Below are 15,517 nucleotides of genomic sequence, written 5' to 3'. Positions count from 1 at the left end.
CTGTAGTCTGCCAGACTCCTCCGTCCAGGGAGTTTTCCAGTCAGGAAAACTGGAGTGGGCTGTCATTACATTCTCCAGGGGATCCTCCCAACCCAGGGATTGAACGTGCATCTCCCCCATCTCCTGCACTGGCAGGTGGAGTCTTTACCACTGAGCCACCTGGGAAGCCCCTAATTTTCTAGAGGATAATGTTTAGAAATGTTAATCAATGACTTTTAACCTGAACCTATGGTAAAATTAAATTTTACAACACAACTCTTTATGCATGTAGTTAAACAAATCTAAAGCAACGGCTTCAGAGAGAAGGAATGATGAAATGGTTATACCTAAAGTCTCTATAAATCACTATGCTTAATTAAATTTCATTATTCACAGTAATTGTGTTCTATAAAGTTGTCATAAATACCAAACAAGTGCTTCTAACTTTAATACAGGATTGAGTTCCTGCAAGCCTCTAGTCACATTTTTGCCAACTGATCAATACATAATCTTTTCCTATGTGTATTTCTATTTAAAGACATGCTATTTATTAATAATATATAATACATTTATTAACGCTGAAGTCAGTCAACAGGACTATACACTCAAACCTGAATGAAGCTTATCTAACAGGCATGCTCTCCATAAGGCACACCACAACACCAGGCAGCACCTCAAAGCAGCGTAGGGATCATTTTAAAGAGCAAAATCACCAGTAACAAGTACAACAAGCTTGTAGTGAAAAATATTTCACTAAACAGACCATGAAATGGACACTTGTTTAGGATATGAAGGCTGAAACAAGAAAGCAGAATGTCACCTTGTTCAACTTCAGAGGGGAAAGTCCATGAAGGTGACTCAAATAGTTTGCCACTCTACGCATGCAAACCTCTACAAATTACTGTGAAAGTACCGTAAGTACTGAATTTTGGTGCTACAAATAAATTTTAATGAGTAGGCAAATTCACAAATGAAGAACCTTCAAATAATGAGGCTGGATTTATGTACTGTATCTAAATCCTGTAGATAGTACACTGATTGTTATTCAAGAGCCACATAGTATTCTGAGATATCTATCTGTGAAGAAGCCACAGCATTACTTATTCATTGCTACGGTTCTGGTAACCTACAAAGGATAAATGATCAAAGAAATTAAAAGCTCAATATAGGTACTCATCACTAAATTTTTCACATAGGAATCAAAAGAGCAGATAGGCCATATTAAGACTTTGTGTAAAATAATGGCTGGAGACAGAAAAGGGAGCAGGGGTACCACTTCTCCTCCTATCAAATGGGGAGCACAGGCTTCTCCTGGCAACAAGAAAGTCCAGAGAGGCCTGAACTAAGGGCATCTAAAGGAAGAGATGCTAGTCAAAGCTACAGTTTTTCCAGTGGTCATATATGGACGTGAGAGTTGGACTATAAAGAAAGCTGAGCACTGAAAAATTGATGCTTTTGAACTGTGGTGTTGGAGAAGACTCTTGAGAGTCCCTTGGACTGCAAGGAGATCCAACCAGTCCATTCTGAAGGAGATCAGTCCTGAATATTCATTGGAAGGACTGATGCCGAAGCTCCAATACTTTGGCCACCTGATGCAAAGATATGACTCACTGGAAAAGACCCTGATGCTGGGAAAGATTGAAGGCGGGAGGAGAAGGGGACGACAGAGGATGAGATGGTTGGACGGCATCACCAACTCAATGGACACGCGTTTGAGCAAGCTCCGGGAGTTGGTGATGGACAAGGAAGCCTGGTATTTTTCAGTCCATGGGGTTGCAAAGAGTCAGACATGACTGAGCGACTGAACTGATTATAAGTGAAAGTGAAGTAAAGTTGCTCAGTCGTGTCCGACTCTTTGCGATCATGGACTGTAACCCACCAGGCTTCTCTGTCCGTGGGATTTTCCAGGCAAGAGTACTGGAGTGGGGTGCCAATTCCTTCTCCAGGGGATATTCCTGACCCAGGGATTGAACCCAGGTCTCCCGCATTGCAGGCAGACGCTTTACCCTCTGAGCCACCAGGGAACTGATTATGATAACTGCTATTCAAAAAAATTCAATAATTAGGTTACTGAGATAAAAGAGAAATACTCTGTGACTTTCCCCAAGTTCTAGAAAATATAGGTGACTTTTAATCATTATAGCTGGTTAACTTAACAGCACTTCAGACGTAATTTCAGTGTTTTTTAAAAAATAGTTTCTCATGAACTTTTAACAGTTTCTTATGAACACTGTTTCACAAAAGATGTTTGATTATTCATAACCATTTGAACTGTTTATATTAGGCTGCCTAAAGGAGTTAAAGCAGGCACAGTATACCTGTTAAAGTGAGCTCTGAGAGCCTATCTCAGAGGGAATTAGAGTTGTGAGCCTCCAAAGAAGATTCCCAGGCAAAAACTAACTTTGAAATCACAGTAGTCACTGAGCAATACTGGTTACCTGACGTACAGTGGGTGATCTAAGAAATTTGCCAAAGCCTCCAAAGGACAGTGCAATACTAACATTTTCAGAAACCACTATGATTGATCTACAGTCACTTAAGAAGTTTTAAGACATAAATGGCAGGAAAATCAACCGAATTGTACTTGTCATCAAAGCTTGGAATCACTTTCGATAAGCAGGTTTGGTTTGTCCCTGAATCCTAAAAAAGCCTCCCTAATCACCAAGATTTCTTCTCTGACCACACCACTTAGTAAAACTCCAACTTCATATTCTGAACTCTCTATATGACAAATTAATAATGATTATTAATCACTATGCTCAAACTGACTAAAAGTAAGCATCTGGAATATATACTAAATACCACTTACTTAGTATCACTCTGCTACTCCAAATCCACCAAGAGCTTCCCATCTCACTCAGAATGAAAGTGATCTTTTAAAAAATTGTTGCCTGTATGATGTATGCCATCCCATCACTCTGAGCTCATATTCTGCTATTCTCTTTTTCACTTTGCTCCACTCTTTCTGTCCTTGCTCTTTCTGAAAGAGGAAAATGTGCTGCTACCTCAGAGTCTCTGCACTGGATAAAGCGTCTGCCTGAATGCTCTCCCTCACATATCTGCACGGATCTTTCCATGATTTTCTTTAGGCCTCTTTTCAAAGAACCTCTAATAAATGCACTTTTCCCAATAATCTTATTTTAAACAATAATTTCCTTCAGATCAGTTCAGTTGCTAAGTCATGCCCGACTCTTTGCAACCCCATGGACTGCAGCACGCCAGGCTTCCCTGCCCATCACCAACTCCCATTACTCAAACTCACGTCCATTGAGTCAGTGATGCCATCCAACCATCTCATCCTCTGTCGGCCCCTTCTCCTCCTGCCCCTAATCCCTCCCAGTATCAGAGTCTTTTCCAATGAGTCAGCTCTTCGCATCAGGTGGCCAAAGTATTGGAGTTTCAGCTTCAACATCAGTCCTTCCAGTGAACACTCAAGACTGATTTCCCTTAGGATGGACTGGATGGATCTCCCTGCAGTCCAAGGGACTCTCAAGAGTCTTCTGCAACACCACAGTTCAAAAGCATCAATTCTTCAGAGCTCAACTTTCTTTATAGTCCAACTCTCACATCCATACATGACTACTGAAAAACCATAGATTTGACTAGACCTTTGTTGGCAAAGTAATGTCTCTGCTTTTTAATATGCTATCTAGGTTGGTCACAGTTTTCTTTCCAAGGAGCAAGCATCTTTTAATTTCATGGCTGCAGTCACCATCTGCAGTGATTTTGGAGCCCAGAACAATAAAGTGTCTCACAGTTTACATTGTTTCCCCATCTATTTCCCATGAAGTGATGGGCCTGGATGCCATGATCTTCATTTTCTGAATGTTGAGTTTTAAGCCAACTTTTTCACTCTCCTCTTTTACTTTCATCAGGAAGCTCTTTAGCTCTTCTTCGCTTTCTGCCATAAGGGTGGTGTTGTCTGCATATCTGAGGTTATTGATATTTCTCCCTGCAATCTTGATTCCAGCTTGTGCTTCATCCAGGCTGGCATTTCTCATGATGTACTCTGCACAGAAGCTAAATAAGCAGGGTAATAATATACCGCCTTGACATACTCCTTTCCTGATTTGGTACCAGTCTGTTGTTCCATGTCCAGTTTTAACTGTTGCTTCCTGACCTGCATACAGATTTCTCAAGAGGCAGGTCAGGTGGTCTGGTATTCTCATCTCTTGAAGAATTTTCCACAGTTTGTTGTGATCCACACAGTCAAAGGCTTTGATGTAGTCAATAAAGCAGAAGTTGATGTTTTCTGGAACTCTCTTGCTTTTTTGATGATCCAAAGCATGTTGGCAATTTGATCTCTGGTTCTTCTGCCTTTTCTAAATCCAGCTTGAACATCTGGAAGCTCACAGTTCACATATCACTGAAGCCTGGCTTGGAGAATTTTGAGCATTACTTTGCTAGTAGTTTTCATTCCCTTGCATCACATTATTCCCCGTTCCCCTTTGCGCTGCTTCCTTCTTCTCCACAGTACTGTATCAAAGCACTGGAATATTGTCTATTATATACAGTGCCCATTTGTCTATCCATTAATTTCTTCTTATATTATCTGCTTCTTCCCACCAGAATTTAAGCTACATAAGGAAAGAGATTTTCCTTTTTCACCAGGATTTTCAGGACCTACAAAAATGCTTGGCTTAGTAGGTCCTCAACACATTTACTGAGTAAATAGTTATTAAATCTTGTTAAAGCCAGTCATATGCTGAGCAATTTTTCCTCATTAAAGAAGACTTACAAGCCAGGTACAAAAAAGTACCAATTATTTAAAACACAGTTTTTAAAGTTGTGATCTCTACTGAACAAGCACTTACAGTACTCTTGAAACTGAGAAGATATAAATCTAAAACCTTAACATTTTTTATAAACTAATATCTTCTAAGTCATAAAAATAATTTTTACCTTTATCATTTTTTCACTATTTCCAGCATATGCTATAAAAAATGTGTGACTAAAAAGATTAATACTTCAAAAACACATAATTTATTAAGTATTTCTAGTTCCACATCTCACATAGTGCAGCCAACTGGGAAATCATATGTGCAGCTTAAAAGTGAAAATGTTTTAGGGACTGCAAAATGGGCTGAACAGATTCTCAGTGCTGTAGATTAACAAGATTAACAACACAAGGCACATCATACAAGTATTCATATAAGTAGCAAGTATTCATTAAGTTTTAGGGTTCTAGATAGTATATTCAAAAGCAGAGACATTACTTTGCCGACTAAGGTCTACCTAGTCAAAGCCATGGTTTTTCCTGTGGTCATGTATGGATGTGAGAGTTGGACTGTGAAGAAGGCTGAGCGTCCAAGAATTGATGCTTTTGAACTGTGGTGTTGGAGAAGACTCCTGAGAGTCCCTTAGACTGCGAGGAGATCCTACCAGTCCATTCTGAAGGAGATCAACCCTGGGACTTCTTTGGAAGGAATGATGCTAAAGCTGAAGCTCCAGTACTTTGGCCACCCCATGCAAAGAGTTGACTCATTGGAAAAGACTCTGATGCTGGGAGGGATTGGGGGCAGGAGGAGAAGGGGACGACCGAGGATGAGATGGCTGGATGGCATCACTGACTCGATGGACGTGAGTCTGAGTGAACTCCGGGAGTTGGTGATGGACAGGGAGGCCTGGCGTGCTGCGATTCAGGGGGTTGCAAAGAGTCGGACACGACTGAGTGACTGAACTGAACTGAACTGAACATTTTAAATTCACATGCCTCATCAATCCCATACATCTTTACTAGAAAGGACGCATAACTATCTATCAGTTCACATGACAATATCTACTTTTTATATGTTATTTAACTTATAGTACATATTTTTGTTTGGCCACATTTAATTCCTCATCCCCATTCAACTCCACTACATCTGCAATCTGGGTTTACTAAACTGAAACTGAATTTCAAACTGGTTGCCAAATCCCACTGAGTCTTTTACCATTTTTGTAGCTTTTTACATGATTGTCAATGACTCCCCTCTCTTTACAACTCTCATGCCTCTTAGTTTCCCTTGAGATCATCCTTTCCTTGGTATTGTTCCGCAAGCAGCACCACTGTTCTCCACTGCCAGCTCTGAAATTTCCTTGCAACCTTGGGTTTTAAGTATCACACAGAAGTTAATGACAACCAACTCCACTCTCTCCAGCCAAGCTCCTCCACTGAGTCCACTAGCTATATCAAGATATCCCACAGTTGCCCCAAATTCATTATTTTAAAACCCAAATTCCTGTACACTCTCAGAATTCTTAGATCCTCTCCTATTTTCTCTCGGTGAATGGAACCGTATTATAGTCAGTTGCAGGTTTAGAAAATCTGAATGCCTCGCCCTTTTCAACTTCCTTCTACTATCCTCTCCCCTGAGCAATTCAATTCTAAAGCCATAAAGTGGAGTCACGTATGTGTGGGGGATGGTGGGAGGAAAGAGCCTGACCAAGAAGGGTGAGGAGGGATCCATACAGTAGAGAAGGCAGGATGGTGTCAGAGCTCACAGGGATATGCAGGGTGTGGGGGCCCCTTCAGCAGAATCTGCTATGGGAGCAGAGCTGCTCCACAGCCCTCAGCTACCTCATCCTGGAATCCACTCTAACAGTAATACGTGCCATGCTTCCTCTAGGCTTCCCCAGCAAACAAACGATGGAGCATGACAGGAATGCCCCAACAGCTAACTCTGTCTGGATGGGACTCCCTGCACATCTGTTTCTCTGGGGACCTGACCTGACACAGAAGGTATTCATGTACTGTTGTCAAAAACACTTGGGATGATATAAAAATGTTCTGGAAGACACCACAAAATGGTCATGTTCATTAAACAAAGGCCATTTTACTCTAGAATATTTAAAGAATATCGTCTGCTATGTAAAGAAGTCCAGTGGCTTAGCTAAGGAGAAGTTCTTAACAGGGTATGTGAGCTGAAAGGGTCCTCTGAAGACAACAGAAGAACAGGGCTTGTTTTATAGTAACACTCTGAAGATGGAGAGTGGCTGCAGACTCCACGCTCTTCAGTTTCTCGCGGTTCTGACTTCAAGGGACAAGGATTTTGGATTTAAAAGGAAAATGCACTTCTGGAAAACACTGTGTTACAAAAAAGAAAACTTCAAATGTTTCCACTGCTGCTGGAGCTCCAGTGAAGAAAACACCAACAAGTCTCAAGCCTCATGAGAAACCACCTGGGGAAGCTGCAGAACACACCGAACTCATTTTCTTTCCCTTTCAAAACAAGTATATCAGTGAACAGGTTCTCTTTTCCTGAATCATCTGATTGTGAGAAGCTGACTTGGAAAAAACAAAAAGTAAGAAGCAGCAGCCTAATACATTCAAGATGAGTTTTACTGATCTGCCCAGAAAAGTTCTGGATTTCTGCGAAGAAAAGAATATCCTGCTATTCATAGGAAACAATGAACATTATGCTGCAGTTTCAACTTCTCATACATTTGAACAATCTTTTATTTATTCAGCGAACATTTAAAATAGTAAGCTAAAAAAATGCTCTCATTTCAGTTGAAAGAAAAATTTGTATGTGCTTGCTTATCTCATGTTTGACCCTGAATGGTATTTCTAAAGCAAAAAACAAGCACATGAGATAAATACAATTTTTACATTAAAGAGGTAAATTTACAATAAAGAGGTAAATATAATTTTTAAGATTCAAAAACAATACTTTCAGCACATATGAGCCTATAAAAGAAGTAATTTTCTAACTATTTGGCCTATATTTGAACTTGACCATGTTACTGAATAAGCAAATGCTTTTTCAAAGTTTTATATAAAATTGTGTCTAGACAATATTTTCATTCATATTACTTTGGCTTATGGTTTTGGTTGCTTTACTATTCAGCACTGTCAATAAATTTTCATGTTGTTAAAATTAATTTACAAGCTTTATTTAAATTAAATCTGCTGAGTCTACATTAAGAAAAATTAAGTCCCATTTTGCTTTAAGCTAGTTACATGAAATGTATTATGTTTCTTATGAGTTCCCAAAATTCATGGAATGATAAGAGATTAATCTCTCTCTTTTTCCTTTTTTTGGCCACACTGTGTGGCTTGTGGGATTTTCATTCTCTGACCAGGGATTGAACCCAGGCCCTCAACAGTGAAAGCAACAAGTCCTAACCACTGGACTACAGCGGAATTCCCTAAAATAGATTAATTTAAAGCAAGCGAAGCTTAATTACCAGGGTGTTGCATTTTTCCCCCAAGAAAAGTTGGCTAAAATGTTTAGTACTGAATACTGGGGCAGAAAGGAGGAATGCTCTTACATGTACGGTATTTCATGTGGATTTCAAACAGCAAAAATCTGTGATAGGGCCTATTTGGACAAGGTTAAGAAGGTAAAGTTTTAAAAAAAAGAAAAAACGAATTTCCTCTGTCTGCTCAATTAACTTGAACTGGAGCTGATGTCCTTTGTGGGAAGGAGGAAACTACACAAAAAGAAAAGGCTAATAAATTCGCCAAATATAAACATGTTCACAGTGGGGGAAAGCATTCTATACCCCAAAGAGCACTGACAATGATCACTGAATCACTGTACCTACATCCTAACTGTTCAAGCTACCACGAGTCATTGATAAAATAAATTTTAAGTGTTTCCCCAGTGTAAGAATACTGAGGCAGGCAGGAAGTGAATATCAGTATTAGGACAAACTGAAATTACGCTTACTTAATAGGAAGCAATGAAAGTAACACAGCATCACTCCTGTGATATTCCTGTCAACAAGTCCTTGAACTGAATCCACAAATGAGGAAACAGGAAACAAACTCAAATTAAGGGTCCTAGTTCAAAATGGCCTGCAATCTTCAAGAGTTAAAGGGATGGGGGGGGGGGGTGCGGACAGATCAAGGGACTGTTCTGGATACATGATAATAAATGCAACACATGATATTGAATGCAATATTTGAACAACTGGTGAAACTCAAACGGGGTCTAAGGAACAGACAGTCTTATACACCAATATCCTGGTTTTAATGGTTATATTGTGATTATTCAGAAGAATGTCCCTGTTTATAAGAAAAGCATACTCAAGTGTTTGAGGGTGATAGTACATCATTTTGACGACTTATCAAATGGTTCTGGGGCAAAATAAATTCTTAGTACTGTACTTGGAACTTTTCTGAATGTTAAATAAGGGGGAAAAGGATATTATCCTGCTTCCTATCATCTGTTACAAACTACCCTTGCCTGTCCCCACATCTCCATCACCCACTTACTTCATCCCTAAGTCTACCTGAGTCCACCTCTTCAACAGCTTTACACTCAATCCCACCTTTCTAGTACTGCTTAATAAGCACATGCTATCTGCTTCTTGCCCTCTATACTGCTGCCAGAACAGGAAATGTCAACAACTTGGCATCAGCTTCTAAACTTTTTACATGCCAAGCCCTTCGTTCAAATGAGAGAAAAGCATTGAACAGGTGAAGAGAGAGCAGGGGAGAAGAGAAACACTGTGCACAGAGAGAATTAGCAACCCTCGGGTGACTCTGCAAAACTTCTGAAAACTATTGTTCTGTAGGATAAATCCAAACTCCTAAGCACAGTACATAAGACACACCTAATCTGGTCTCACTTCCATCCAGCTTCAATACACACTGGTCTGCCTTTATATTCAATAACTTTTCTCACAGACTATAAACTAAAAAGCTTGGTGATTACAGATTTTTAAAACATAAAACTATTAGTGTCCATCTAAAGTTGTTAGTAGATATTTCTATTTCTTTGTGATAGTTTAAGACTGAAGTCTACTGGAAAAACTCTACGACTGTGCAGAGGATCTCCTACAAGTCTTTTGGTGCTTCCTTGGGGCTCAGTTGGTAAAGAATCCACCTATGATACGAGAAACCTGGGTTTGATCTCTGGGTTGGGAAGATCCCCTGTAGAAGGGAATGGCTACCCACTCCACTATTCTGCCTTAGAGAATTTCATGGACAGTATAGTCCATGGGGTTGCAAAGAACTGGACATGACTGAGTGACTTGCACTTCACGTTCACAAGTCTTTTAGGTAGAGTGGCTATCATCACTGCTTGGAGCAAGAAGGGTGTCAGGTCTGGATATGAAAGCTGAAATCTGGGTTAGAAAGATAAATGATCACAGAATTCAGTCAATGTTGTAATTCAGCTATTCACCATTCAAGTATTAAAAGAGTGGAAAAAATGGGTAAAACACAAATAGTTGACTACTTACCCTCTAATAGTTGACTATTAGACAGTTGATAAACATGAAAATGTACTCAATAACATCAGCCATCAAGGAAATGCAAATTAAATCACATGCAAAAACAACTTCTCATTCACAAGAATTACTAAAATTAAAAGCAACCAAACACCACCAAATGTTGGGGAAACAGGAAACAACTGAAACTCTTGTACTTGGCTCCTGGACTTATAAAACGGTCTCACCACCGTAGAAAACCCCTTGGTGGTTTCTTTTAAAAACACATGCTCTTTGGGCTAGCACATACACTCCTAGGGACTTAACCAAGAGAGACTTCTACCAGAAAGGCCGGTATAAGAATGCTTGTATTATAGCAGCTTTATTCAGAATAGCCAAAACTGAAGACAACTCAAATATTCACCAACAGAAGAATGGATATACTAAATTGTATTTGTACAATGGAACAGTACACAGAGACCAGAAAGGATGCACTCTGATACATGCAACAACACGGATGCAAAAAACAGTATGCTGGATGAAAGATGTCAAACACAAAAAAAGCAAGACTATGTACTTCTACTCATATGACATTTACAAATACAGAGAACTAACCTACAGTGATAATGATCAGAACAATAGCTGCCTAAGTGTGGACTGAATGGAATGAGCATGAGGGAAATTTGGGGAGTGACAAATATTCTATGTATCAATAGAGGTATTGGTTATGGTTACATATACATAAGTATATACACTTGTCAAAACTCATCTGTACATTTCACTTTAGATAAAAGGACCTTAATTAAAAATGTACAATTAACTGAAAACAATGCAAAAACTTCTCTGCCTTCCTTGACTCCCAATGTCAGACTTATAGGCTGAAGAAGGCTTAGGTCTTTGCTCTGGGCCCATAGTTGAAAACAAAGCAACAAATCCTGAAATATCCTGTAGCAAGCAGAGAGAATTTGTAATGAAGAATACGATATGGCCATATAAGCAGCCACACTAGAGGAAACAATATCTGAAGCCACTACCTACAGAGCTAGTGATCACAGGATCAAAGAAAGCCAGAATTTGCTAAATTTCAAAAATAACAGCATCTTTAAGAAAGGTCTCAACACCATCACAATGAGCAAGTACTAACTCAAATCTTTTAACTTTGGCCTCTACTCTGCCTCACTATCGTTTTTACAAGGTTTTAAACTTCAGAAAAAGCATACCACTATAATATAGAAAATGGATTGTCTATAGAAAACCAGTGAGTCTGTTTTTTAAACAGGGTTCCCATCTTGGTGAGCATACTTTTAGCATGGCAACTGTAGTAAACCACACGTGGTAAAGAATGTCATCTTGTTATTTGCTTTTTTATAAATTTAGGGATCTTGCTCTCATCTGCTGTTCCTTGATCTCCTCATGCCTGGGTCCCTGGGAAGTTCCAGTCAGTGTCTATGCGATTAGAACCCAGGTAACTCTTGCCTGGATTTCTTTTCTTGCTCTCAGGCAAAACAATGACCTCATTTAGATAAATGTGCCAGAGAAACACTATTCACAGGTAGACTCTCAGAAATAATCACTCTATCTTCCTCTTCAAATTCCTGGCAGGAAGGCTAAGTGGACACAATCGGGGAAGATACTGCCTGACTGCACTGCACACAAGGTGTCTTCAGAAAATGTGTATTTGAACTGAAAAAACACAGGATTTAAACTCTAACATGTGCCAGGCACTGGGGATACAGTGTGGGCCAAAGACATAAACCATGCACCTAAAAACAGAGTTAGAAAGATAGTTTATAAAAGATGAGACAAACTCTGCTCTAGCTAGACCTCTGTAAGACATGTGGATTAAAAATAAGTAAATAAACTTCTAAAAGTTACATAATTATAGTTGAAACCAGGTAAAATAAACTTCATTCTAGCCTGGTTGCATCACTGTTCACCAATGTCTATAGTGACTGAAAAAGCAAAAAAAAAAAAAAAAAAAAAAGGAGCAAAAACCATCATCACTACTAATACCAAGAAACAAAGAAACAACAGTGAAAGTAAAAGTCGCTCAGTTTTGTACAACTCTTTGTGACCCCATGGACTATACAGCCCATGGAATTCTCCAGGCCACAGTGGGTAGCCTTTCCTTTCTCCAGGGGATCTTCCCAACCCAGGGATTGAATCCAGGTCTCCCACATTGCAGTGGATTCTTTACCAGGTAGGCCACCTGGGAAGCCCAATTATAATTACAAGAAGAAAACCAATCATAAATTCAAGAAGAAACAATTATAATTCATTCAAAACTATTCTTTCTTTTCTAGTAATGACTAAGCTATTATTTTTTAAATAGTAAGAAGTATGATTTTCTTACAAAGACCTTTTCTGTGTACATGAAAATAAAGCAACACTGTAATAATGATTAAATCAGTAAACTAGATCCTTACGTAATGACCTGTAATTTTTCAGACAAGAAATTTTTTACATTTTTCAGGTTATAGAACAGCATTTCTGGGCAAACCTAACAAGGCAGTAGTTGTACAACATTCTCAAACTTCCAAACACCCTCAATTTCAGTACAAACAATGCTGTGTTATACACTCAGTCTAAAACTAAGAGGCAGCCTTGTGGGTTAGTCACAACTTGAATTCCTTATCACAATGACGACGGAATAAGGATTTTACCACTAAACTCAGCCATTCAAATAACTGGGAAGTCAGTGACAGTGGTTATCACTGCTCTCCAAAACTACCGATTTTCAGATTTATTTGAAGGAGTATTTCTTAGAACTTCCAAGTTCCTGGATAGGAATCCTTCATACTGAAGTTATTCCTCTCCCCTAGATAAAAATAGAGGGTTAAGTCAAAAGAACAGTAATAATTAATTGAAAGTCATAAAATATGTCTTTGTTTTTCTACTCCAGCAATTCAATTACTCCAGATACAAAAAATAAAATATTAGTAGGGAATCTTACAGGTTTCTAAGAAGCCTGTTTTGTTGTTTTTTTTTAAATATTCAAATCAGTAAAGATATTTCCACTACATTCATGTCATCAGCAAACATTCCCAGAGTGTCTACTAGGAGCTAACACTACGCTATGTACAACACATTCATTTAATCTACAATCCTGACATCATTATTACCATTTTATAAAACAGGAAACAGCCTTGGATTAAGGTCATTTGCCTGAATATTTACAGTCAGTAAGATTTAGTAACATGATAGAAATTCAGATATGTCTGAGCCAAGGTTTATGTTCATCCCGCTAGACCAACCTGCAACATAATAAAAATCCTGAAGCACCAAGAAAAACAAAAAGGACACAAGAGACAGTCACACAACGCCATTACAACTATCTCTTCAATGCGACAGTCCCTGCTGTGCTCACGTCAGCAGCACGTGTACTGAAACTGGAGCAAGACCGAGAAGATTAGCACAGCCCCAGCACAAGGACGACACGCAGCTTTGTGAAGCATTTCATAGGTTTAAACCCCAAAGTTAGCAGAAGGAAAGACATCATAAACATCAGAGCAGAAATAAATGAAAAAGAAATGAAGGAAACAATAGTAAAGATTAATAAAACTAAAAGCAGGTTCTTTGAGAAGATAAACCAAATTGACAAACCAGACTCGTCAAGAAACAAGAAAAAGAGAAGAATCAAATCAACAATATTAAAAATGAAACAGGAGAGGCTGTAACAGACAGTGCAGAAATACAAAGGACCAGAGAAGGCAATGGTGACCCACTCCAGTACTCTTGTCTGGAAAATCCCATGGGTGGAGGAGCCTGATAGGCTGCAGACCACGGGGTCGCTGGGAGTTGGACACGACTGAGCGACTTCACTTTCACTCTTCACTTTCATGCATTGGAGGAGGACATGGCAACCCACTCCAGTGTTCTTGCCTGGAGAATCCTAGGGACGGGGGAGCCTGGTGGGCTGCTGTCTATGGGGTCGTACAGAGTCGGACACGACTGAAGTGACTTAGCAGCATCAGCATAAGAAACTATTATGAGCAACTACATGCCAATAAAATGAACAACCTGGAAGAAACGGACATATTCTTAGAAAAATTCCACCTGAACCAGGAAGGAACAGTAACTATGAAGAAGCCAATCATAAGCACTGAAACCGAAACTGTGATTTAAACAATCTCTCAAAAAGCAAAAGGTCAGTACCGGCTGGCTTCACAGGTGAATTTCACCAAACATTTAGAAAAGAGCTAATGCCCATCTTTCTCAAACTCTTCCAAAAAATTTCAGAAGAAGAAACACTTCCAATCTCATTCTACACGGTCACCATCACCCCAATATCAAAACCAGATAGACTTCACAAAAAAAGAAAATTATAGGCCAGTACCACTGATGAAAATAGATACAGAAATCCTTAGCAAACAATTCAAAACACTAAAAAGATCAACTTGGGTTTATCTCAGGTATGCAAAGATTCTTCAATACATGCAAATCAATCAATATGATACACCATATTAACAACTGAAAGATAAAAGCCATATGATCATTTCAATAGATGTAGAAAAGCTGTCGACAAAATTCAGCATCCATTTATGGTAAAAACTCTTCAGAAGATGGGCATAGAAGGAACCTACCTCAACATAATAAAGGCCATATATGATAAACCCACAGCAAACATTATTCTCAATGGTGAAAAACTGAAAGCATTCCCTCTAAGAACAGGAATAAGACAAGGGTGCCCACTCTCTCCACTATTATTCAACATAATAAACTACTCTTATTGTAGTTTCATAAGTCCTAACTACAACACTCAGAGAAGAAAAAGAAATAAAAGGAATCCAGATTGGAAAAAAGAAGTAAAACTCTTTGCAGATGACGTGATACTATACATGGAAAACCCTAAAGATTCTATCAGAAGATTACTAGGGCAAATCAATGAATTTAGCAAAGTTGCACAATACAAAATCAATACACAGAAATAAGAACTTGCATTCTTATACACTAACAACAAAAAATCAGAAAGAGAAAGTAAGGAAACAACCCCATTTACCACTGCAACAAAAAGAATAAAATATCTAGGAATAAACCTACCTAAAATCACTGCAGATGGCGACTGCAGCCATGAAATTAAAAGATGCTTACTCCTTGGAAGAAAAGTTATGACCAACCTAGATAGCAGATTCAAAAGCACAGACATTACTTTGCCAACAAAGGTCCGTCTAGTCAAGGCTATGGTTTTTCCAGTGGCCATGTATGGAGGTGAGAGTTGGACTGTGAAGAAGGCTGAGCGCCAAAGAATGGATGCTTTTGAACTGTGGTGTTAGAGAAGACTCCTGAGAGTCCCTTGGACTGCAAGGAGATCCAACCAGTCCATCCTGAAGGAGATCAGCCCTGGGATTTCTTTGGAAGGAATGATGCTAAAGCTGAAGCTCCAATACTTTGGCCACCT

At 39.1% G+C, this 15,517-nt stretch overlaps 1 protein-coding gene and 1 non-coding gene across 8 annotated transcripts in view; one reads left to right on the top strand and one right to left on the bottom strand.

The window, feature by feature from the left end:
* FBXW7 (F-box and WD repeat domain containing 7) overlaps positions 1-15,517 on the bottom strand; it is a 224,254-nt gene that overhangs the window by 96,185 nt on the left and 112,552 nt on the right. The gene's annotated exons all lie outside the window — the stretch shown is intronic.
* Positions 13,479-13,585, top strand: LOC138423015 (U6 spliceosomal RNA). Its single transcript, XR_011250121.1, has one exon. It is a non-coding gene; the product is annotated as a U6 spliceosomal RNA (small nuclear RNA).

Source organism: Ovis canadensis, chromosome 17 (assembly GCF_042477335.2).
Source record: "Ovis canadensis isolate MfBH-ARS-UI-01 breed Bighorn chromosome 17, ARS-UI_OviCan_v2, whole genome shotgun sequence".
Taxonomy (NCBI): Eukaryota; Metazoa; Chordata; class Mammalia; order Artiodactyla; family Bovidae; genus Ovis; species Ovis canadensis.
Note: the sequence above shows the minus strand (reverse complement) of the source record. Positions and strands in the feature narration are given on the sequence as shown.